Source organism: Acomys russatus, chromosome 9 (genome assembly GCF_903995435.1).
Source record: "Acomys russatus chromosome 9, mAcoRus1.1, whole genome shotgun sequence".
Taxonomy (NCBI): domain Eukaryota; kingdom Metazoa; phylum Chordata; class Mammalia; order Rodentia; family Muridae; genus Acomys; species Acomys russatus.
Genome location: NC_067145.1, coordinates 36,023,537 through 36,049,653, shown reverse-complemented (window position 1 = coordinate 36,049,653; position 26,117 = coordinate 36,023,537). Strand labels below are relative to the sequence as shown.

General features: G+C 41.9%; 1 non-coding gene across 1 annotated transcript; it reads right to left on the bottom strand.

The window, feature by feature from the left end:
- Positions 1-9,556: 9,556 nt before the first annotated feature.
- Positions 9,557-9,688, bottom strand: LOC127194098 (small nucleolar RNA SNORA17). The gene has a single exon (XR_007831231.1). It is a non-coding gene; the product is annotated as a small nucleolar RNA SNORA17 (small nucleolar RNA).
- Between the last annotated feature and the right edge of the window lie 16,429 nt (positions 9,689-26,117).

Here is a 26,117-nt window from a genome sequence, read left to right as displayed (position 1 = left end):
CAGGCTGTGCTATAGGAAGCTCTGTGGGGAGTTTATTGGTTAATGATTGATGTGGGAAGGTCCAGCCCACAGTGGGCCAGTAAGCAGTGTTCTGCTTGAGTTCGGCCTCCTGATTCCTGCCTTGAGCTCCTAACTGACTTCCCTCAGCAGTGGACTGTGATGTGGATGGATAAGTCAAATAAACCCTTTTCTCCCCAAGTTGTTTTGGTCAGTGTTTAATCAGGACATGGAGTTTTCATGGTAGCAAAGCAGAAGAAGGTAACGAGCAAGACACTTTTAAAGCACATTGGTAGGATCACCAGATAAGCAGGTTACAGAGAAGTGGGAAATCTTTGCTTCAGGCTTCAGGTTCCGAAGACATTCTTAACCTTTGCAGGTCTGTTCCTCAATTCCAAAAAGATTTACCAAATAGTCAGAAGGATATTAGCTCCCACGTAGAGGGAGGTGCAAAATAACTTCTACAAACAAAAACCAAGTACTCTCAAAGTGTTTTCAACTACTGTAGAATTACTTTACTTTTAAAAAAAAAAATCAATGCTAACGGGTCAACTTATGACCTCACTCATGTGAAGAAGTTGAGCTGTACCACTTAAGTATATCCCTAGCCTCTAGAATTCCATTTCTAAACATTTTTTAAATTCCACACTTACGAAAACAGGGAGGAGGTCAGCAATCACCAGGGACTGAGGATGGTGAGGTCAGAAACAAAGAGGCTCTGGCTACGGATGCTCAAGGTGACGTGTCTGTGTGATCAGAATGGATGCTGTCTAGACCATCAGTGTTAGCACGCGAGTTATGATTCACTGATAGTCATCACACAAGCTGTTATCAGGGGAGAAAGTCTGGGAAAGGAAACTGCAATCTGCTACTTCTTGCATTGTAGCAACTATACCATCTTAACATATAGAACACTTCCATTTGCATTGTCTTATACAGTGCGAAGGGCAGGGAGGGAGGGGGAAGAAGAGGGAGAACAGTGTTGGGAACACTAAAGCCTGGGGAAGAGAAGGCAAGACAGAGTCAGAGAAGGTTTAAAAGTTATACCGTGGGAGCAATCTGCGACAGGGGCCCATAAAGTCACCAGGATTTCAATTACTGTGGAATTGTTATACTCATTTTATGACAGAAGTATCTACCAGTTACCTTCAGAGACTCCATAATAGCCACAGTGAATGATAGCTAAAGGACTAGTGATATCCGACTCTCTCTCTCTCTCTCTCTCTCTCTCTCTCTCTCTCTCTCTCTCTCTCTCTCTCTCTCTCTCTCAGGAACAGTGTTTGGCAGAGCCCAAGATGCAGAAGAAAGACAAACATAAGGACACTTGAAGACTCTGCAGCTTCTGTTCCCTGTAGAGCAGCAGATATGAAGCACATCTTAGTTCCCACTTTCATTGGTCTCTATCACACCTTAAAAAATACCTGGAGTTCGCATGACGAAGGTAAAGAGACATCAAAGTCTGAATAAATTAATCAGTCATCAGAATGTGAATCAGATGGCACAAACACTGCTATCAACAGATTGAGCACTCATAGGACTAAAATAAAGTATCTTCTGGACTGTATTAAAAAGATGGTTAACATATAACAGGTGAATAATGAAAACAGACAGGGATTCTAAGTAAGAAAAAGATATTACAATAAAGTATAAAAGTGATTTTTCAAAGCTGGACAGGATGGCACACACCTTTAGTCCCAGTACTTGGGAGGCAGAGGCAGATGGATCACTGAGTTTGAGGCCAGCCTGATTACAAAATAAGTCCATGACAGGCAAGGCTACACAGAGAAACCCTGTCTCCAAAAACCAAAAACAAAAAAAAATTCAAAAATACTTTTGATATTGGCTCATCCATCAGACACACAGAAAAAAAAAAGTAGCCATTTAAATCACTAAATTTAAATACATAGAAAAAAGAATGAGACTAACAGAGTGGAATATTACATATTATAGGAGTTTTCTGAATGCATTCCATATTATCAGAATGTCAGAAATAGGGCAAGGGGAGAATGACAAATATTAATGACTCAGAACTTTGTAAATTCAGTGATAAATATCAGTGCATAGACCTAGCCGCCCAGGGAAGACCACAGACAGGAACTTCATTCTCTGCACACCATGTCTCTCCTTTTTCTCTCAACAACTAGAGAAAACCAAAGGTGAAGACAGAAAGAAGGGAGAAGAGTGAGGTGCCTGCCCCACCCAGGAACACAGAGGACCACACCAGCAGACTGCTCCCCAGAAGCTGGAAAAAAAAAAAAAAAACATGAAGTGAGATAATCAGCATTTTGAAAGGAAGAGAAATGTCCAATTTAGACTTCTATGTTCAGAGAAATTTCCCTTAAGGTATAAATAAGAAACAAGAAAGATAAAACAAAGTCTGAGGAAGTGCTGTATAGAAGCTGTTTAAAATGAATTCTTCAGGAGACTAAGCATGGGAAGTCATAGATCTAGATAACAAAAGAAAAATAAAACCATCAACTATTAACTGAAAGTAAGACCAAATAGTTAATTTTTTGTTTGTTTCTTCTTGAGACAATAACAGTTTGCTAACTGTAGGCAGCATGAAAATCAACTAACCAACTACACTGGCACACAGAGAGAAGGGAGCATGTAGCTATATCCTCTTGTACTGCACACGGAATTGGGTAGCACTATTATAACAGAGCTTCAGGTGCTTCAAACACTCATTATAATTCCTACGGTTAAATGTAAGTTTTGCTATAGATGTGCGTGACACTTGCCTTTTTGTAATTCCAGCACTGGGGACATTGAGACAGGGACACTAAGGGTCTGTGGCCATCCTGGGCTACAGAGTGATATCCTATCCCAAACCAAACCAAACAAAATTACAAAAGTCTAATAGATGTACATCTTAGTTACTGTTCCTATTGCTGTGACAAAATACCTTAACAAAAGCAACTAATAAGATAAAGGAGGAAGTGTTTATTCTCACACATAGGTGAGGGTTCATCACGTTGGCGTATCAGAGTGGCAGGAGCTGGAAGATGTTGATCAAAGCACCTCCTCAACCAGGAAGTAAAGGAGAATGAACGCACTCTGCTGCTCAGCTCCACTTCTCTACTTATTCCCTCCAAGACCATAACCATGGGATGGTACCAACCAACCACAGTGTGTGGGTCTTGTCACCTACATGGACATTAACTGTCACAGGAACTTTCTGTCTAAAAGGTAGCAGAAGTGAAGCTGTTACTATGAAGCACCCAAATGTGGTTCTGAGGTCATTGAAACCTGGTTAAGGCTAGAATTTGGAAGTGTTTAGAACTTAGAAGAGTAATAGTATTCATCCATCAATTCCTTTTCCTGACTGTGTATCTAATGTGACCAGCTGCTCCAGACTCCTGCCATCTTAACTTCCCCACCAAGATGGACTGGACCCTGAAACTGTGAGTCAAAAGTAATGCCTTTCTTGGGGGTTGGTCTGGTAATATGTATTCTGATGCTAATTACTGGTTCCCAAGATCTAGTTGCTTCCCAGAGGAGCACATCCTCACACAAACCTGTCCTTGTTGTGTAAACTTTTCCTAATTATTCCTGCTTGACCAATAAAAAGCTGATACCTGGGCAGGGCTGGAGGAAGGTAGCTGTGGTTTGCAGGCTTTGGGAGGGAAGGATGTTGGGGATGAGAAGCAGACAGGTATCAGAGGAGAAAGGAAGGAGAAAGCTGAGATGGGTAAGCTTGGAGAGGAGCTCATGGCTGGATTGGTGTGGATGGAAGAAAGCAGCCAAGAGTAAGCAAGTATTTACAGAATTATGGATAGGAGGTAGCCCAGAGAAAAATGATGAAAGCGAATCCATGGGAAAAAGGCTAGAGATAATGAAAAATTAGAGTAGGAGATAGCTGCCCTGCCCCAGGTGACATAAGGCTATTCTAAAATCTATCAGGTGTCTGTGTCTTTAATGATTGGGAAAACAGGGTAGATAAAACTGCTGTGATAATTATAAGCCTAATAATAAACAGTATTTAGGCCATACTATTAAACTAACTATAACACTTTCTCTTTACGTTTTTGTCAGAGAATTTTATCACAGCAATAGAAAAATAACTAAGACAATCCACTAAGGAGAAAAACAGTTCTTTGTGAAGTGACATTTCCTCCAGTAAATTTATAATCACACTATCAAGACATCATCTTGGCATCTGTGAGATGGCACACCCCTAACTTCCTCAGTTGTCTCCCCAGATGAAACCTATCCTGTAAGAGCTGGTCTGATACTCTGTACCACCTCCACAGCTAAAGTCTTCAGGAGGCTGGTAGGCTAATTTCATGTCTTTTTTGTTTTAAACTTGTTTGAGAGACGCAATCTGAGGTCGGATCTATAATATGAATTTTCAAGTTTAGAAGTTAAGGAATGTTTAACATGTGAGTCTGAAGTAGAAATTTAGAGAGTGAGCACTGTAGCTGAGAAGGGAAGAAGAAGGGACGAAGCCTCTGGTGGTGACATACGCGCAGGCGCCCTTGTCTGGGGATGGAGACGGCGGTGGCAACCTGAATCTACCTTGACAAGTCAGAGCTGAGAGAGTCCCCACAGTCTTCGGTGTCAGGGTGCCATTGAGGCACTGCAGGGGGATAAGACAGTCAGAGGAGTTAAATCAAGACAGAAAAACTACGGGGTAGACCATGATGTACGCAGAACCAAAGAGAAAGGTCGGAGTTAGTGGGCTGAAGGAGGGACTGCTGACTCCAAACTCAGACGAGTGGAAACGTGGGCCTCCCTACTAAAATCCTGTTGGGATACTCTCGTTGCTGAAATCACCAGTCCAGTTCTTATGCACCTAAGAGTGACTTACTTGACAAAGCTCAAGGAGTATGGTTAAGAGCAGCGCTGCATGGCTACCAAGAAGAGACTTGATACCCTATGAGCATATACAGGGGGAGGAGGTCCCCCTCAGTCACAGTCATAGGGGAGGGAAGTAAGGGGAAAATGGGAGGAAGGGAGGAATGGGAGGATACAAGGGATGGGATAACCATTGAGATGTAATATGAATAAATTAATAAAATTTTAAAAAAGAAAAAAAAAAGAGCCCCGCTGCATGAGGCCTTTGATAAGAGTCAGCTTATCTTTCTCAGAATTTAAGTTACCATAGTCTTTTTAACATGAAAAAAAAAATGATGTCAAAGGTAAGACAAATGCTATCAGGAAATTATTAATGTTAATTTTGTTTCAAAACTATTGAAAACAGATTTTATTCGTATATATGAATATATATATATGAGAATGTATGAATATGTACACATGCAAACACATCCATGTGGGGACTTCAAAGGACACTGAATGTCCTACTCCCATGTGCCACCTTATTCACTTGAGACGGGATCTTTAATTGAGCCTGGAAGCAGGTAGTCTGGCAGACAGCAAGCCACAGTGACACTCCGTCTCAAAGTGCTGGAGTTGTAGGGGGACATGGTCATGCCCAGATTTTTATTGAGGGTTTGAACCCTGGTCCTGGTTCTCATGTAACAGATGCTCTTACCTGCGAGTTATCTTCCCAGCCACAGTCTTTCTGTTCTTTTGAGAGATAATTTACTAAGTTTATTTTGGCCTAGATTTTACATTAATTTGCTAGGAAGATGCCTAGTTTGTGATATTGCCTACTGTGCAAGCATGAGGACCTGAATTAGGGTCCCAGAGACACATGTGTCATAGTTAATTTAGATTTTCAACTTGACAAAGCCTAGAGTCATCAGAGAGAAAAATCCTTGATCGAGGAACTATTTAGATCAGATTGTCTTGTGGCCGTATTTTGGAAAGTCTTGTCTTGACTGTTAGTTGATTAAGCAGGGCCTACCCCACTATGGGTGGCACCATCCCTAAGCAGATGCCCTGGGATGTGCATACGAAAGTAAGCAAAGGGTAAGACAAAGTGCAAGCCAGCAAGCAGTGTTCCTCTATGGCTTCTCTTCCAAGTTCCTGCCTTTTACTACCTTCAGTGATGGACTGTGATCTGTAAGTGTAGGCCGAATAAGTCAATTAACCCTCTCCTCCCCTTAAATTGTTTATAGTCGAAGTGTTTTATCACTGGACCAGAAAGTACACTAGAACAGAACATAAAGCTGGTCACGGCAGCACTAATCTATAATTTTTAGGAAGCAGAGAGATAGCTACCATGGCCAACTGGTCAGTTCGGGGTTCAAGAAAGAAGGCGAAGAACGATGGTGAGCAACACCTGATTCCTATTTATAACCTCCATATTCAGGCACACACATGCACACACACCCATGTGCACAGGTGAACAAATATGTGCACATATCATATACACATACACACACACACAAAAGAAAAAAAACTTTTAAAAGTTTACATGCATGTGAAGTTAGACACCTCTGTCCATGCTACTTGTTCTTAGGCATGAGTGAATGGCTGAGCTTTTGGACGTAAACCATTTCCTCTTTCATCTCTGCTCCGCAGTAACTGTTCTTGTTTGTTTGTTTGTTTGTTTGTTTTAATCAATCTCTGTTGTTTGTCCACTTGTGTTTTCATGGCCCTAATTTCTCATCACCCCAAACTCCTAAACCCAAACCCACAGAAACAAAAACAAAACAAACCCCACAAACAAAAAACCCAGAGGCAGCTTATTATCAGGCCTGACTGTTACCAGGCTTTCTGTCTTTGTACAGACCATTTTCAGTTTTTCCTCTCCCGAATTTACTGACTCTGAACCTCATATAATATTCATTACACTCTCACAGTTTGAGAACAAATTTTCATATTAGTCTTAGGGATAGCAGTTCCACATTATAAAGAACATGGAATAAAAAATTCACATCGCCGTCTTGATGATACTACGTACTCTGGAGCCAGATGGCCAGAGGTGCAGGGTAAATAATTTTGAGGATCTTCATATGACTCGCTGAATAAAAGAGTGGAGTGTTCCACTTCTCTCTCAGGAAATGACATGATAGGAATCAGGGGCTCCCAGGCATATGAAGAAATAGATTTCCTCAAAAAGAATTGAAGTTCTATATTTACTTCATCTAGCAGGCACTTGAAATCTAAGATGGGTAAAAAAAGATGTATTCAAAAGCAGATGGAAGCCTCAGAATCATTGGCATAACCCATCTCTTTTACCAGGGAAAAAAAATCCCAGGAATAAAAAGTCTTCTTGTTTTCTAGAGCATAATATGTAAGACACATTTTAATTTTAACTTCCCCCTCAGTGGCAGTGACCCTCCTGCCCTCTCCATTTTATAAATTATTGACAAAGCGTCAGGAAAACTAGATTGCACAGCAGCTAATTGGGCCCTCTGGTCATTTCTCAACAGCCCAAGAAGCTGGATGGTTTTGGATGAAACCTCTGCTGAGGTGCCAGCCCCACATTTTGAGAGTTTGTCTTTTCTATTTGTTTTTAAGCACAAAACGTTCCAAGACTGGGACTTGGCAAAGAATGATGAGGTTGTGATATTTGCTTGTTAAGGAAAAAAAAAACTGAGACTCAAAGTTGGCATTTCATATGGAATTCAATTTGAAGTGTATATATTAGATCAATAATAGACATTAGATAATTTTTAGATGAGAAGGGAAAATGGGAGTTCTATATACAAATTAAGCTATTATTAGGAAACTTTTAAAAGAAGGAATATTGAACTAAAATATTGCCATTATGAGGCAGTATCTTGTTACATATGTTGGAGCTTTCAACTGGCATCAGACTTTGGACATTTGAGAAGCCTTCTGTCTGTGCACTGAAAACACAAAAACAAAAAAACACATCTGTTTGCTCTGAACTGATCAGCCAGCTATAAAATGGCAAGGCTTGTTTTTGATCAGCTAATGGAACACTTGGCAGTCTCTTTTGGAGTGCTGTATTGGCTGAGAAGTGTGATGTCAAAAGCCACTCTGTCAACTTCCTCCTCCCTGCGCACTGCCCTGTGGCCAAGAGGCACTCATCACAGGAGACTTACTGAGACTGAGGTGCTAGTTCTTGGCATCATAAGCACAATGGAGGCAAATCCAAGCATCCAGACGCCACACTCTTGAATCAATATGATAACCACAAAGGAACTCTTGAAGTATGCATAGACATTTTCCATCCTCGAGCAGATAAATACACAAATAATAAACAGGCACTCCATTACTTTGCCAAGATTCTTTCTATTTATGGTGCTGTAACTGAAATATGGCTGTAGATGTTTATGTGTGTGTGCCTGTACACACATTCCTCTGTGTGTGTGTGTGTGTGTGTGTGTGTGTGTGTGTGTGTAGGTATACACAAAAAGGTAAATAGATATAAGTATCTATTGTCCTGTTATATATAAAAGAATATTTTAACAATTCTATTGGGGCTGTGGAGATAGCTCAGTGGGTAAGAGTATTTGCTGAGCAATCAGGAGAACCTTAGTCCTTCCCCGAATGACCTTGGGCCCAGATTTCCTGTCTGCTTTAGGTAGCAAAGGGTGATGCAGGGGTACATCTCACCATCACCCATGTCACCCCTCCACAGACAAGTGGCAGTGCCAGCTCTCCCATACTCACCCACTCACCTGCAGCCCTGCCACCAGGGTCAACTCTACTGGGCTGCCCAGGCGAAGAGGAGGGCCTGCTCTCCCAAGTTCTGCAGCTAATAATGGACAGGGGCAGCTCTTCTGGTCTCATGACCCCAAGGCCATGTCTTCCACCTGCCACAGGTGTGGTAAAGAGTGAAGGGGGAGTAGGGTATCTCTCCTTCATCCATGCTGCTGCACTGGAGTGCAGATCTCCCATGCTCATTTTCTGGGGGCTGGTCACACACAACTCCCTCAATGCGCAGGCCCACTTTCCAGAGTATGGCAGCTTGCTAGGGCAGATCAGCTCTCCTCTTATGTACCCAGTGCCAGCTCTCCCACAATGCCAAGGTGAGGGGTGGGGCCAGTTCTACACAGTGTTCAGACATCAACATGTCCCCAGGCAGCAGACCAGACAAGGGACAACCTCCTGGTGTTTGGTGGTAACACGCCCCGGCTTCTGCAAGGCCACAGACCCAGACATGGCCCCCAGTGGTAGGATAGGCAAGACCCCACCATGGTCCCAGATGGCATCACTGGTTGTTCACATCAGGCTATTCTTTACTACCCTTGGGGTCACCAGTTCTGCCTCTTTTCATTTAGTCCTCTTTCTCTTCCATTTCTCCACCCACTTACTTCCTCTTCTTAATGGCACCCAAGATCTCTGCGTATCTGAGGTCATCTCAGGAATGCTATGCCCTGTTCATACATTATGGCACCAGGCAGGGGTCATCTTGGGCATGGTCAGCCACCCTCCCCCACCCCCAGCCTGTGCAGTGCTGGACTGATGACCATTTCAGGCCAGCTCCCTATCCAGGATCCATGGCACATGTCTGGTAATCATCTTGGGCTCACTCCTCATCTTGGCCAAGTCTCCCCATGCGAGGGTCGTATGTCTTAGGTGCACTCCTGTCAGAAGCTTGTGTTCCCAAGTGGTGTTCTGACTGGCTCCCTGCCCTGAGAGCCCATCTGGGCCTGTGCAGTGCTGGACAGTGGTTGTTTCAGGCTAGCTCCCTGTCCAGGGCCCCTGGCATCAGACTGGTGCTTTTTTTCAGAGTTTTGTTAAGCTGCTAATTATTCAGACATTCACAGGTCGAACCACTGAGTGTAGACATAGCCTCTCTTCTCTCTGCCACCTATTGACACACAGGTGACACAGCAGTCACACCTGCAATGTCTCTAGGGGCAGGAAATAGTAATTTAAAAAAAAAAAAAAAAAAAGATCTTGGCAATGTTTAATTCCAGATGGACCAGCCCAAAGTCCTACAAGAGGATGTATGTTGGGGTAACCCACTAAGATTGTATTTTCTGTCTTAACTGTTCATAATCGTTATTTGAAGCTGACAACAGCCAGCTAGCAGGATATGTAAATTCCACTTCCTCACCTCCATTTTAAAAATTTAGAAAATGGGATGGATTTTCATTTTTATCTTGAATGTCCTCTTGCAGTTTTTCATGATTTATTGGCTTGAGGAAAGCCTTATGGAAACCAGCCAGGAAGCATATCATAAACTGGTCTCTGGCTAAAGTGACTTCTGTGATATTATAATTTCATTATGGATCACCTCCTGAACCCTGATCACATGTGTTGGATTAGTTTAGTGTACTTCATCTGTATGCGTTCTAGCCTAGTCCCAAACTCACCTGCATTCCTCAGGTAGGAGGTTGTTGGTAAGAAATGAAGGTGAGATTATAGAATTGAGTGATATAGGGATATGTTGAAATTCTTTCACAGTAGTAGAAAAACTAGAGGTTATAAGATCCCAGTCTCTTTTCTTCTATTTGAGAGAGTTCAGTTAGTGAGAAGGAGACACGCACCCTAACTGGGCCATCCCTACCGGCCACCTCCCCACAAAGGAAGAACTGAAGCTAGTTTAGGTTGAGGAGGGTGAGAAGAAGGAGCTTTTGCGGCAGAGCAAAGGGGGTAGTGCAGGGATTGAAAGCTGCTGACAGGGTGAGAGTAGGTGCCAAAGTAGGACGATTCAAGCTGCCTAGAGTTGCAGGAGAGGGAGGTAAGGAGCCTGAAGAAGCCAGGAAGGGAGAGGAAGAAGTTTGAAAGGGGAGAAAAGGAGCTTGAGAGGAAGAAGAAGCTGTGGCTTGATGGCTGAAGGGTGAGAGTTCATCAGTGGGATTAAAAGAGGTAGAGGAGTCTTGGGGTTGAGGCTTTATAGGTAAAGGAGGTGAGTAGGACAGCAGAAAGAACAGAGGGAAGGTTTGGAGTGAGGAAGAGAAAAGGCTTGAATATAAGGAACCTCCTTCAATTTACCCCATTGCTGTCAGTAATTAAAGAGATCTCATAGACTACTGGGATTTAATGTGCCATTAATGAGACATTTTGATTCATTATCTAGGGGATATTGAGGCCAGGTTTGATCGCAGAGGCCTGTAAGTTTAAAAGCCTTAAGGTGGGGATTGGAAACTCTCCAGAAGGCATTCAAAAGAGGGAGCCTGAAGGAATTGTTGAATGGACTGTTCCCATGGGGAGGTGGAGTTATTGATTCTTTCAGGCATTCTAAGAATAGCTTTTGACTAAAAAACTGATGCCATTTGTCCCAGAAACTCGTCAGTACTAGTCAGAGACCAGGAGCACAGCCTGAAGAGGAATGAGCTTAGCCTGGAGACACAGTTCACCTAGGACTCTAGGATTTTAGCAACAGGGGAAAACCACTTGCTAGAGAGGAGATCTCACCCAAAGGGAAAGGTGCTAACTGAAGGTCAGCAGAAAGGACCAGCCACGGTCCTGAAGACTGTGGTCAGGGTACCTCTCCTCCTCAATGAACCAGAGAGGTGTCAGTACTCTCTCAGAAAGAGGGAAGTACTTGCATTGGGTAAGAAGGGGGAACTCACCAATCATCTGGTATTGGGTACAGAAAGCTGGCAATCAGTTATCTACAAAATGCATCTTCAAGCAAGTGGGGCCAGAGTGGAACAGAAGGAAAGCTTTTCAGCGGCTTAAGCAGCAGAACAGCCAGAAGAGCCTTCACCATACAGGCCACCAAAATGTTAGGATTTATGCAGCGGAGCTATGTGACAAGTTCAGAAATAATCTCATGCACCAAATTCACATGAGAGGTTTTATGAGGGGAGGGGTTACAGAGAATCTCTGGGGGATACAAGAGGAGAAAGAAGGGGGTATGGGTATCACCTTATAAGGTAATCCAGTAATGCACAGAAATTGCACAGGTGGCTTAGGGGGACCATCACATCCTGGTGCCTGGTGATGCCATGTTTTGCTGTAGCAGAGCTTCTGAAGTGTCCTCAGATACACCTGTTGTTCCATTTGTCATCAGTCTCCCTGGGGTGGTCATATCATTACCTGTTTGCTAACAGTGTGTTCCTTCACTGGAGAGGAGGTTCAATAACTGAGTACCTAGAACAGTCCTAAGGCCTCCACCACCCTCTTCTGCTTTCCTTTGTCGCCACATACTTGCATCTGACATTCTTTCAGTCAAAACACTCATATACATAAAAGAAAGTGTGTGTGTGTGTGTTTGAAGAGTTTATTCTTGCTTCCTTGCTTGCTCTGATTAAATTCTGACAGCCTAATCTCCTTTGGTCCCACCTGCACCCTTCTCTTTATAGAACACAAAGCAAAAATTGCTGCTGGTGTGACCACCAGAGGCCACTCAGCTCTCCTCAGGCCTTTATCGCAGCAAGGTATGCTTTAGACTGTAATGTTGTGTTCTGCTTTAGCTTCTTTAAACTTTCTGTAAAGTTGATGTATTATTTTGTCCAGAAGTTAAGGGGCCCATAAGTGATATGTAGGAACAAAGAATGGTACAGGTTTAAGAAGAAGTGAATAATTAAAATAGAGAGAAATAAGATGGATGAGATTATTTGAAAATTTGGGTGTAATTATATTTCCATATAAGACCTCTGGTACTTTTTTTAATGCCTAGTTTTTTGGTTTGTTTGTTTGTTTGTTTGTTTGTTTTTAAGATTTATTTACTTATTATATATACACTGCTCTGCCTGTGTGTACATCTATAGGCCAGAAGAGGGCATCATATCATATTATAGATAGTTATGTGCCACCATGTGGTTGTTAGGAATTGAACTCAGGACCTCTAGAAGAGTAGTTAGTGCTCTTAACCTCTAAACCATTTCTGCAGCCCCTAATGCCCATCTAAAATACCCAGTGTGTGTCAACACAAAAAATCAGTACATTTTTAAATCTCTAATTTTTAAGGAAGAAGAGAATAAAGGAGTGCATTTAAAATCATGCTAACAATAATTCAACTATATACTGATTTCATCTTACTGCTTAAAACTGAATGAAAATGAACATAATATTTGTTCAAAACACTTACCAAGGCTCATCACATGAAGAGCATATCTTTAACCATGGCTTAATGAAAAGTTAAAACTGGATGCCACTTGAAAAGCAAAGTTCTAAATGTGCAAGAATCATCTCCCTATATAAGATTCAGTCCTTCCCATATGTGCAGGGGCAGTCTCAATTTGAGAGACAAAATAGCTTCTCTCACTACAGTGTAGTCTCACACCCCCATACAGTCAGTTTTCTTAGTTTCCCACGGTATCTGTGTTGATGTAGCCAGGTTGAATTTATCCTTGTTAAGTTGTGAAACTGTAATTAATGAAAACAATCATTTACTTTCATTTACCCATCACTGCAAAACTCTAAACCTTGTAGGAAGAAATTTGCTCATATTTTCATGTTTTCCATAAACAATAACTATTCAGCACTATCTTTTTCTCTAAGTAAGAAAGTTTGGTTAGTAGTTTGCCTGGCTATTGTTATGGGTCATGTCAAAGTCTAAATTTCACCCATTCTCACTATAAGACAGTCATTGGGCATCTACTTTATTGTTCCATGGCAATTGATCACTAACAGTGCCTGACTATGTTCCTTCCTCTAAAGTTATAGGGATAGAAAGAAAGAGAATCCATAGGAAGTACTGAGCTAGAGCTCTGAGATGCCCACAAACATTGGGGCAAAAATGGAAATGGTTTCAGTTGTGGTAGGACAGAAAATTAATATAATTGATACAGGGAAAATTGGGTTCCCTCGGGGGTTCTTAAACTTATTAATAAAATATTTAAGGATAGACCTGAATGGAAGCACAAGAATAAATTTATTAGAGTTTAAAAAGGAAAACCCCAGGTCAGGCAAGCTATAAAACTCACCAGCTGCCCAGGGGAGGCAAGTGGAGGAGAGGAGGGAAGAGGTCACGCCATTTAAACTGGAGGTCATACATGTGGTGAACAAGAAGCCAATTGGCCTGGAGGGAGGTTTTAGAGAAAGAGTAAGGAAGTCCAAAATGATGAGGCGGGGCAAACCGTTCAGAAAAACGTGCTTAGAAAAGAGTCAGAACAGAAAAAGAAAGGCTTCGCTATCCAGAATAATTCAGAAAAGCCAGCAGGCTTATAATTGTATGTGGCTGTAGCTTAGAAACTATAGTACTGGGGGTGGGGGCAGGCAGGGTGTTCAGGGAAGAAGTTCATTCTCTCATTAAAGGACTAGTTATTCCAATGATCTGTTTAGCGTGACTGAAGCAGAACCCACATTTCTTGGAGTGGTCCTTTAACCAATTGGCCCAGCCCAACTGAAATGTTAGGTCTCCACCAAAGCAAGAGATGCTATTCGCTTGACCAGGAATTTTTCTCCTCTAACATAACCATAAGAAAAGACCTCGAGGTGGCACTCAGAGGAAGGTCAGCAGGTAGCCAAGAAGAGACTTGATACCCTATGAGAATATATAGGGGGAGGTAATCCCCCTCAGGAACAGTCATAGGGGAGGGGAAATAATGGGAAAATGGGGGGGGGGAGGAATGGGAGGATACAAGGGATGGGATAAATATTGAGATGTAACAAGAATAAATTAATAAAAAAAAAAAACAAAAAAAAAAAAAAAAAAAAAAAAAAAGAAAAGACCTTGATTAGGGTGGAGCTCTGGGCTCAATGAAGCTCTGGAAAATTGTGTTATGTGTGATATTAAATGTTATTGAATAAAGGCAATCTCTGACATGCTGCCAAATGGCATTCATGGACGAGCCTGTGCCAACCTCACCAGAACCTGGGTCTGGAGAGGAAGCGAATGATATTCAGGGCTCATGATCTTGACCTGCCCCAGACAACACTTATTCTTCATTGTATTTAGAGAAATTCACTATGACCATTTTGGAAAGATAATTTTGAGAAAGTAAAAACAGTGGCAGTAAGTATTCAAACAAATGGAGTTGCTAAAATAATTTTATGGAGTACTTTTAAACTATCAGATTCCTTTCAGTTTTTATAACTATAGTAGTTTTATGACTTATATCTTAGAAGGTTAAACCACACAAAAGTACCAGTTTCTGGAAAATAAGTACTTAAGAGTATAAATGTCTTTGAATATGTTTTTAATAATTATGAGGATATTGGTAGAATTTTAATATCTTAAGTCCATAGAGGATACCTTTAAAATAGTAAATATTTAGTGATTGCTTAATGTTGGGATATAATTGATTAGTTGGAAAGATTGAGAGAACTGAGCACTTAATTTTGGTTGTGAGTCTTTAACTGTTTAGCCTCTCTTCAGCCCAACTGACCACTTTATAAAGTTAAAAGGACTCATTCAGTTGATGTCACCAGAACTTATTAGCAATTAAATAAGCTATTAGCAAACCGAAACACAAAAGCATTTTTTAAAATCAAATATTATAAATGTTAACATCAGCAAAAACAACAATCCCATATTTCCAAAACACTGCTCTATTCATTCAGGTACTAATGAGATTTTATTTCAAATTAAAATTTGGTACAATTACACTTTTCTGTTATGTAGAGAAATCTGCTTTGAAAGAAAGCTGAAGCTGGGTGTGGTGGCGCACGCCTTTAATCCCAGCACTTGGGAGGCAGAGGCAGGCGGATCGCTGTGAATTCGAGGCCAGCCTGGACTACAAAGTGAGTCCAGGATAGTCAAGGCTACACAGAGAAACCCTGTCTCGAAAAACCAAAAAGAAAAAAAAAAAGAAAAGAAAAGAAAGAAAGCTGAATCTATTACTCCAGGACCCATATGTGAGGGATTTTGTTTCCTCTAAGTCCTGCTGTGATGAGAGCTTCTCAAACAATACATAGCTATCTCAAGGTCTGTCAGGTTCTTACTGGCCTTATGTGGTACTGTAGCCAAAATACCTGTCAGAAGTAAGTTCAGAAAGGAAATATTTATCTTTGGTTGTGAGCCATCTCTCCAGCTCAAAAGGCAGTATTTATATGGGCTTCTAGTCTTAAAGGATTTGGTCCCTTACAGTGGAGAGAGTATACTGGAGACACTCAGTTTACATCATGGCGGGTCAGGAGGCAGAGAGCAAAGAATACTAGTGTTATGATAATTGTCTCTTTCCATGCTGTTATTCCTCTGATCGCCCAGATGATGGCATCAGGACGGCTACGTGTAAGGTGGGTCTTCTGCCCTCAGCTAATCTTCTGAAAACACCTTCATAGACATGCCCAGAGGTGTAGTCCAGTCTTCTGTGTGACTTCAAATATAGTAAAATTGATCATGAAGATCAGCCATTGCAACAACAAGTATACAGGGACTCAGGAGAGTGAGAGATGTAGCCATGTGCAATTTTATCACAACGTCACACACCAGAGATTAGAACTGATTAGCTCTGAGGCCTCTATTTGTTTATTTCTTTTAGACAGAGTCTCAATATGTAACCCCAGCTGGCCTAGAATTCACTATATAGTCTAGATGAGGCTGGCTTAGGGAGGGCCTGACTCTGCCTGCTAAACTCTGAGATTAAAGGTGTGTGCCACCATGCCTACCAACCTATTCTTATTTCTAGAAATGTCTGGTACTTTTGTTATAGTGTTTTCTTCAGTGCCAGCTGCTCCTGAAAATGGGTCCTGAAGACCTTTCCACCAAGGAAGCTACAGTCCCAAGTTTATAAAAACCGGAGAAGGCTTTAATGGGGAAACCTAAGTGTTCCATTAATATTTGTCAGACATGAAACATTTAAATTTATTATGTGAAAACACCATGCTGTGGGCCACTTAGCACATTCTGTTATTTCACAGATTAGCACAATTTAATACTTAAAAAGTGAAAATCTCTATCAGAATCGCTAACAGCATGGGGCATGAAGGCTGAAATCAGTAATCCACAAGTTACTGACAAGTGTAGCCAGAAGTTAGAAAATGACTGAGCAGACCCATATTTAGTAAACAAAAATCTGAGACATGGATGGTCCTGTATTGCTTTTGACTGAGACACAGAAGTGCCTGTGTTTCCCTCTGTCTTTGCAGATGCACATTTTGATTATCATAAAGATTTCAGTTCTCTTCTTCATGGAGAATGGGACTTTAAGGATTTCCTCAAGCAGTGTCTAAAGGTGAATGCCTCACAGATGGTTCTAAATATGACTTTTAAAAGTCATTAAACAGATGTAATAGGAAACATACCATCAAGATTATGTCTGCAGTTGTCGATTCAACCAGCAAGTATGTTGAGACCATTCAATCCACCTCTGCACACTGCGTTTTCTCACTTACAGCGGTAGAACACAGTACAATCCATTGTGCTTGGGCTCCGTACAGATAAGCACAGAGCCAGGGAGTGCAATAAACACTCCATAATATCCTCAATACATTTTCTTTCATATTTCGAGACAGGGTTTCTCTTTGCAGCCTTGGCTGTCCTGGACTTGCTTTGTAAACCAGGCTGGCCTCGAACTCACACTGACTCACCGTCCATGCCTCTGCTGGGATTAAAGGCATGTGCCACCATGCCCAGCTCCCCCATTGCATCTTTACCTACCTAACCATCTCCAGTCTCTCTGTGAATCTTTACTACTATAGGACACAGGAAGGTGATATTCATGGTTAAAGGCTTAGACAAAGTCTTGTGGGAGTTTCCTGAGATAACTGCCAATTTTAAAGTCAGTATGTCTCAACAAGTGCCAGGAAGTGGAGAAGTAAAGAAGTGAGCCTTTCCTGTGAGTAAACTTGGCTCCATGCCTCAGTGTCAACTGGATGAACCCTTCGTGAAATACCACCAACCTTTTTGGCTGTGTGCAGAGCTTACACACACCTAATTATTAGTAAAAAATAAGACAAGCCCTGCACTGGCAATTCAGAACTGGAGGCTCCTTGGCTCTGAATGCTTAGGAAGGGGTGAACAGGCAGTCTGTTCTTGGCCTCTACTCACAAGCCTCTCCCCTCTGAGAAACGTATAAGAATCTGCTCCAACACTTTTAAAAATTGTCCTTACTTTTATCATAAACCACCATATCCTATTAAGAAACACCAAATAAAGGCTTGCAGAAAGGCTTGGAGTGAACATGTAAATCCACAAACAAACAAACAAATAAAGCTGCTGGCTCAGATAAACAGGGAGCTTTCTTTTCTTTTTTTCTTTTCTTTCTTTTTTTTTTTTTTTCTTTTTCTTTTTTTACATCTCTCCTTGCCTCCCAGTTCCAACCCCTCCCCCAGTACTCCTCATGAATTTTTTATGAAGGTGGTGGGTAAACCATCTGCATAAACTGTCATTACCTGATAGATAAGCTATCCGATCAACAGTAACAGCACTAATAGCAGGCAGTTGACAGAGAGAACTTTTAAAGCAGAGGAAAGCAAATAAAATTTGAGGAAAGCTTACAGACTGTATTTGAAAATGATGCAGTTAAGAACTAAAGAAATGAAATTTACAATCAGACATTCAAACAGCCACTGATATAACTAGTGTAGCAGAGAGACCCTGAAGATAGATGTGCAGTTTTTACAAGAAACTAAAAAAGAAAAAAGAAAAAAAAACCTTTAGGTTAAGATTAATGCAAAAATAACCTGATGAATCATGACATAAGTAAATGTGCACATATTTAGGCTAGTAATAAAAAGGAAAGGCTTTTAAACAGGCTTTAGAAATCAGGTCTTCCTTAAATGACACAGGAAGACTGATGACAACAACAGAAGAGGTGAAACAACTTTAAAAATATGTGAAAATGGTAATATTTATGAAGAGCCAAACATACTTAAATCACAGCACCTCAATTCTGAATATTGCCAGATGAGAGGGAAAATGACACAATACCCAGATATGATATGGAAAGTTTATTAAATGAGCATGGAGAAAGAAGGAAGAGGGAGGGGCATCCCAGAGAGAGAGAGAGAGAGAGAGAGAGAGAGAGAGAGAGAGAGGAAGAAAGAGAGAAGAGGTAAGAGGGAGAGAGAGAGAGGTTGAGAGAGAGAGAGCCATGAGGAAGGTTTGTCTTTTTATAATATTGGGTATTGCCATGCCCAGTGGGAAGTAGACAATGACATCACAGGAAGACTTGGGCAGAATTCTAACATTCCTCCCTTTTCATATAATTAAAAAAAGAAGCATATTAGATTGTTTTTTATGTGAGGTAAGTTAAAATATATAACTGTAGGTTCATTGGAAGCAGCTTTTGGCTATCATGTAAGGGGGAAAAAAAGAGAGAAAAAAATCAACAGCAACAAAATGCCCAAATGAGATGGTGAAGGGGAAGGAAAAACTCTGTCCTGAAAGTTTAGGGTAGAGGGCGTGGTATGTCAGCCATGTCCTGAAGCAGATAGGGACCAAGGAATGCTGGGAGAACATGGAGCTGTTTGTCCTAGGTCTGGAGCACATGATATCAGCCTTTTATAAATGGATAAGGGGTGGAGAAATCAGCCTTTAACTGCTTCCTGCTGACAGTGGGATGGGGACAGGTGGTTAAAAGGTTGAAATGTTGACCAGGTCCCAGAAGAGTAAGCTAGCACATTTGCTGTCCAGGGTCTGAGAACATCTGTGGCTAGCAGGGCCAGTGCAGGTACAGCTGACACACTCTGTGAGGTTGTAATGGAGCACTTGTGGGTAGCTGCTTTGACAGTACCCTGGATTTAGGAAGTCTGGCAGGATACTAGAACGTATATGTGGGCAGAAGACAGAGTTAGTAGTTTAGGGAGAAAATTCCATTTAGATGTGCATTTGAAACTCTTGGGAAAGCAAAGAAAAGAAGCTTAAAAATAAGGAAAGATAAAATGCTTGAAAATTTTGGGAGAGCGAAGAAAAAGTTGGGATATAAGGAGCTTCTTTCCATTTTACCCGATTGCTGGCAGTAATTAAAAATGTTTAGTTTTTGTTTGTTTGTTTTTAATTTTTTATTAATTTATTCTTGTTACATCTCAATGGTTATCCCATCCCTTGTATCCTCCCATCCTTCCCTCCCTCCCATTTTCCCCTTATTCCCCTCCCCTATGAATGTTCTTGAGGGGGATTACCTCCCCCTTTATATGCTCATAGGGTATCAAGTCTCTTCTTGGTAGCCTGTTATCCTTCCTTTGAGTGCCACCAGGTCTCCCCCTCCAGGGGACATGGTAAAATATGAGGCACCAGAGTACGTGTGAAAGTCATACCCCACTCTCCACTCAACTGTGGAGAATGTTCTGCCCATTGGCTAGATCTGGGTAGGGGTTTAAAGTTTATTGCCTGTATTGTCCAAGAAACCTACAAGTAGAACATTATGATAGGCAGATTTGGGCCCAGGGGTCCCACTCAAACTAAGGCACTAGCCAAGGACAATACAGGCGGTAAAAATGTTTAGTTTTGGATCTGTCCAAGTTTGGTTGCAGAGGTGTGTAAGCTTAGCAGCCCTTAATGTGTGCACAGGGGTTTGAAATTCTCCAGAAGGCATTGCAGGGGAGGCTGGAAAGGTGGTGAATGGACTGTTTCTCATGGGGAGGTGAAGACAACAATCTGCCAGGGGATTCCCCAGAAATGAATGTGACTCAAAAGACAGGTACAGACCGACCCAAGGGCTCATCAGTGCTGGTCAGCTCTGAGGGTGAGCTGGCTGGGGATTTTTCAAGTGGCTGGATGGCAGTGGAGTGTCAGCAGTCTCACTCCATGGAAACAGTTCTAGATGTAGGTCAGTGAGAAGATGAGCCACCGTCATGCAGACCAGGCTTGGGTACCTCCACCCCCAGTGAACCAGACAGGTGTTGATGGTCTCTTGGGTGAAGGAAAGTGTTTCCGCGACTAGGAAGAGGGCATCAGCTGATGTTTATACAGAAACGTGGCAATCAGGTAGTTAGAAAGGGGAGTCCCAAACCGCTGAAAAGAAGGAGGAAATCCCACCCTCAGAGATAGGAGATAGGTAAGAAACTTAGGCTGTTGATTGACAGTCCTTAGCTGGATTCCATTTGACCAGAGAGGTGGATTTCCTGTAGCTCACAAGAATCCTTTTAAGTTTACAAAAAGAGATAAATTTTAGACACATTAGCATCATCTTTTTTTTTTTTTTTTAATCTGCAGTGAAACACATATTGCAGGAAAAGGCAGTAGACATATAGAATAGCAAAGTCTTGGAAAGGAACTTTATGTTGAAACCATTAACATTCTTTGAGGTGAGCTTAGGAAAGGCAGAAGCCTCATGGATCTTTCTAAAATCTGAGGAACAGCAACGTGGGCAAGGACAGAGATCTCCTGTAGAATAAAAGGACAAAGCCTTGCTTGATCTTGATTTTCAGCATTGTATACATCACGAGAGAGGGGTTTTCTCCCTCTGTTCAGAAGACCGGAGGTACATAACTGAAGCACAATGAGAGACATTTAAAGACAATCCAAAGGAAATTTAAAATCTTGAGTTTGGAAGTATGATAGTGGATCATATAGTGCAATGTTTTTTAATATACTTTATTAATTTATTCATATTACATCTCAATTGTTACCCCATCCCTTGTATCCTCCCATTCCTCCCTCCCTCCCATTTCCCCCTTACTCCGCTCTCCTATGACTGTGACTGAGGGGGACCTCCTCTCCCGTATATGCTCATAGGGTATCAAGTCTCTTCTTGGTAGCCTGCTATCCTTCCTCTATGGTTTTTTTACTATAGTTAGATTAATAAATTTGAGCTCCATTTGTACATGTCAACAATCTGAACAGTTAATACAACAATAGCATAGCAACAGGATGAAATAAAACATCCTTTTAGACATTTTTACCTTCACAATTTCCATTTACTAACCTGAAATACTTTCTTAGACCTTGTAGCATTCATGAAACACCTTTTTAGACCCTCTACCATTCACAAAACACCTTCTTAGACCTTCTATCATTCTTAACTTGTATGTATTAACCTTAAAACACCTTCTCGGCCCCTCCAACATTCACAAAACATCTTGGAAGCCTTAAGACATAGGGGAAATTGCTGTAAGCAGTCACTGTCCTTTAGCTGAAATGGTGGTGAAAGGAAGTTTGATAACAAGGTAGACTGTACCTAGACCTGACAGTTCAAGTTTGGTCTCCTGCATATGAAGAGGGCTGGGAAGGTGTCTGAAGCTTCCCATGATAGAAGTTGACCATGTGACTATGTAGCCCAAGTATGAGCTTAAAACAGACCTGCAGCATCACCCTGGGTTTGGCAAGGCTGCTGAATCTAAGAGCCATCTGTATTCCACCAGGTCAAGGAGCCTGAAGGCTGGAAGTGTCCATAGCTCTTGTGCTGGTTGAACCTCCTCCAGTGGCTTGGCACAGAGGACAAGCCTTCCTGTGAGCATTTTGACATCCATCTGCCAACAGGCAAGGCTGTGTGATCAGTGTCCCTTTCTGGCTGCAGCAGCTGTGGAACCAGTGTTCTCTTTTTGCCTGTATCTGAAACATGTCCCTGGCAGAGCTGGCTCAGGCTGAACCCTGGTGGGAGGGGGCATTGCAGACATCTATTTTCTTGCCTCAGAGCAGTGGCCAAGGCCTGGAGCATAGTTTTTGTTGTATCTGAGCCTGTTGGGAAGGCTCTTCTTGGGTTTTAAAGATTTAAGACTACTTTTGCCAGCTCCTGTATGGGGGTTTAGGAAACATCCTCAGCCCTTTAGTTAAGATGGCAGTGAGACTGAAGTCTAGCTTGATATTTAGATAGACAAACTTTGTTTATAGTTTGAAGTTACGTAATTCCCAAGCAAAAATGGCGGCTAGTCATAAGGTTGCCCTTAACAAAGATGGTGCAGAAGGCAACAGCTCCACCTCCTCTATGCTACAACCAACATGGTGGCTCCCATGTGTTGTGCGTAACCAGTGGTAGGCATATTTGAAATTTTAATCAGGCTGTTGTTGTAATGCCCAAGTTGGGAAACCCCTAAAGACCACCAGGATTCAGTGGGATGCAGAGCCTGGACCATGAGCCCCCTCATGAGGAGGGAAGATGGTGGGCCCTACTGCTAGGGAAACAGGGTTTTCAAAGCAAAAAAAAAAAAAAAAAAAAAAATTGTCAGGGGGGCGGGTGTTCTAAGCCTTTTCCAAGCCTTGCTGTTACATGATAGGTTAGTAGGCTACAGGAAAGTTGCTCTTTAAGCTGATTGGTTCAGGGACCAGGGCTAAGCGAGGGGTCACAGTGACCTGTAGCATTGATTGGTTGGCCCTGGGTACAAGCTCCTAGGAACAGTTGCTAGCGGTACATTTGTGGCTCTCCCTGGAAACTCAGGGGGGAGGGGTCAAGTTCTCAGGCCCTGAACACAAAATGGTGTTGGTTTGGTCTTTACAACAAGATGTCTAGCTGCTGTAACTACCAGCACAGGGATAGGGTTGGTACAGCAGGCTGCAGTGATCAGGCTGTGTGGTGTTTTAGTACCAGGGAAGCACTGAAGTTGTCGTAGTTGCCTGTTCCTTGCTGACTCCATCCCAGCTCCCTGACCAAGTCCTGAGTAGGTTGTGCTTATAGGGCCAGTAAGGGGACCTGTATAAGGCTGGCAGAGCACGTCCAGCTCAAAGTCACTTGCACCAAGAGGCTGGAGCAATTCCAGAGTCTGACCCAAGACAGTGGTGTGGGTGCAGAGGCCACGTTTGCCACGCACCTCAGAGGCCCAACTCCAGCTGCTGCACCTAGAGAGACAGGTATCTCTGCATGTGTTTTTCCTGCCACAAGCGGTAGCGGCCTAAGTCCTGCCATGCAGTGGCAGCCGTCAGCCTGGAAGCACTTCTTGCTAACCCCATGATTTTTCAGGTATAATTTAAATTTACCTTAGCAGAGAATGCAATTGGATGGCAGGGCTTTCTCGCAGAGCGGTGATGGGTTCAGGGCTGGGCTTGCTGCATGTGGCAGGAGAACCGAGGAGCAGGCAAACAGAGCAGATCGATAATAGAGTTTATGGAAAGCAGATCGGTTGCGTGCCAGAGGAGAAAGTTTCCGTGGTAAAGACCGTGGAATTGTTTTCCATGCACAGGGCCACCATTTTATAAATTAATATGCGCCATACAACAGATATGATATGGAGAAGTTAATTAAATGAGCATGGAGAGAGAAGGAAAGGGGGAGGAGCACCCCAAAGAGAAACAGAGAGTTGGAGGAGGGAGATAGAGAGAGGCAGGGGGAGAGAGAGAGAGAGAGGAAGAAAGGGAGAAGAGGTAAGAGGGAGGAGGAGAGAAAAGTGAGAGAGAAAGTGAGCCACGAGGAGGATTTGTCCTTTTATAATCTTGGATATGATCATGCCCAGTGGGAGATAGGTAATGACATCACAGGTTGGCAGACTGGGCCAGAATCCTAACAGCAGGGAAGGGTGCCTGTCACCAAATGACTACTTACTTCTATCCCAGGATCCACAGGGTGGAAAGAGAGAACCTACTTCTACAAGTTATCTTCTGAAATCTACATATATGTGGTACCACATATGTGCTTCCCCTCCCCCAAAATTAAATGTAATCAGAACTTAAATATTCTTTTCAAAAACATTAAGGAAAATAATTTTAAAAATAACTTTTTGGTCAATAAAGTCATTATGCAATTATTTATTAAAATAATGTATAAACCTTTAAAGTTACAACAGACCAAGATACAGATACTTACTCTGTTCTAAAAGCGTAAAATATTCTATTCTTTAATAAAGCACTACAGTGTACTTATTCAAGAAAGTGTTTTTATTATGCCAGCATCTTGAAGACATTGAAGCAATTGTTCTAGCTGCCCATGGACAGGAACTTTTGCGGTGCCTCCAGATGTGGGTTTGAGACTATCTATGGGTCCTTGCCATAGAATTCCAAAGTCAAGTAGTTTCCCCAATAAAGCAGACGAAGTAATAAAAATGAGGAGTGCTTGTTTGAGGATACCTATCAACTTGGGGCCACTTGGGAGGGCTAAGCGTGCCACTCTATCTGAACAGTGAACTTGGCAGCCTATGACACTTACCTTCATGTACTACACACAATCCTCTCTGAATAATGCACATAGCAATCTGTTAGCAATCTAGGACCCCAACTTCAACTGACCTACAAGTACACTCATCACTGACAGTGTAATTTAGTTTACTAATGATCATCAAACATAAATAGTTCCTATTCAATCATTCATAATACATCTAAACTAAATTGATTTAGATACATCTACAATAATGCAAACTATGTCCTCAAAGTGAGCTTATAGTGAAAATCCCTGATTTGTCATCTTATGCCTAAGCATGATCAGACATGCGTAATTAAAATCAGAGGCTTTATGGGAAAGGAGATACACATTAGAGAAAAGATAGTATAATTTTACCTGGCAATCAAAATGGAGACCAATCCAAACTACACCATTAGTAACCTCAGAACTCTTTATTCCTTTAACCTTATTAAAAGAAACCCTAAACTGTAATTGAGGCTCTTGAGTAAGGATTTTTCATTCACATGGCCCATGTCTCTCATATGGTATATTCTGACCTACTCCATTGCTTGATTTTGAATAAAGTTCCTTGCTACCTTGTCATATGTGTGGACTTTTATTTCAATCATTTAACAAGAGTTAAGAGGCTAAAAACTCCTAGCCTAGACCCCAACCACTAGTAACTGAAAAATGTGCAAAAACCTATGGTAAAATACATACCAGCAAAAGAAAGGGAAGGAAAAAGTGTTCAGAAATGACATACCTTCAGAAGAATTTACAGTTCATGCAGCATGTTAAAACCTATGTTCAGATAACCCATTCAGATAAGAAGCAATAAAGAAGATAAAAAATGATAATAATGAATACAATTATCAGTAGAGAAAAGGATATCCAAATACTTTCTGGAGCTTATAAAGACAATGTAGGTGGGGGGAGCTTACATAACATGAACAAGAAGCCACCAAGTACAAAGGTGCCCTATAGGCAGACACTGAGGACAGAGGAGAGATACTTTCAGACAAGTCCAGCTACCTAATACCTGAGCTGCCTAGAAGATGTAGAGACCAGCTGACCTGCCTTGAAGAGACTTAGACCAACTGAGGTTACTGAAAAGGCACTCTCCATCCTGTTGACTCTCCTATGGTTGTGCAATACATTTGGGGTTTCCAGTTCTCCCGAGTGGCTTGAGCTTTTGGTGATGCAACTTAATATACATTGTTTCTACTCCTGTCAGTAACTCCTCATCAATGCCCCCATAAGTAACCTCAGTAAAACTCATTGGTTCACCAACTTGGACTTGTAGGGGGTATCTATACTTTGGTCTGTCGTGTATCCCTTGTCTAGGATCTGTGATGAGTAGACATCCATTCATGTCTTCCAAGGAATAGTTTTACACAACTGAGGGGTCCAAAGAAAGGGGAGTGTGACTGTGCCTGACCAAAGGCTTGAGTATTCTAAGATTTGCTATTTGTCTCAGATTGGCAATGCGTCTTTCCCAAAGTCTTATGGTGAAGAGTGTCCGGGTATTCCAGAGCCCCTCTGTGC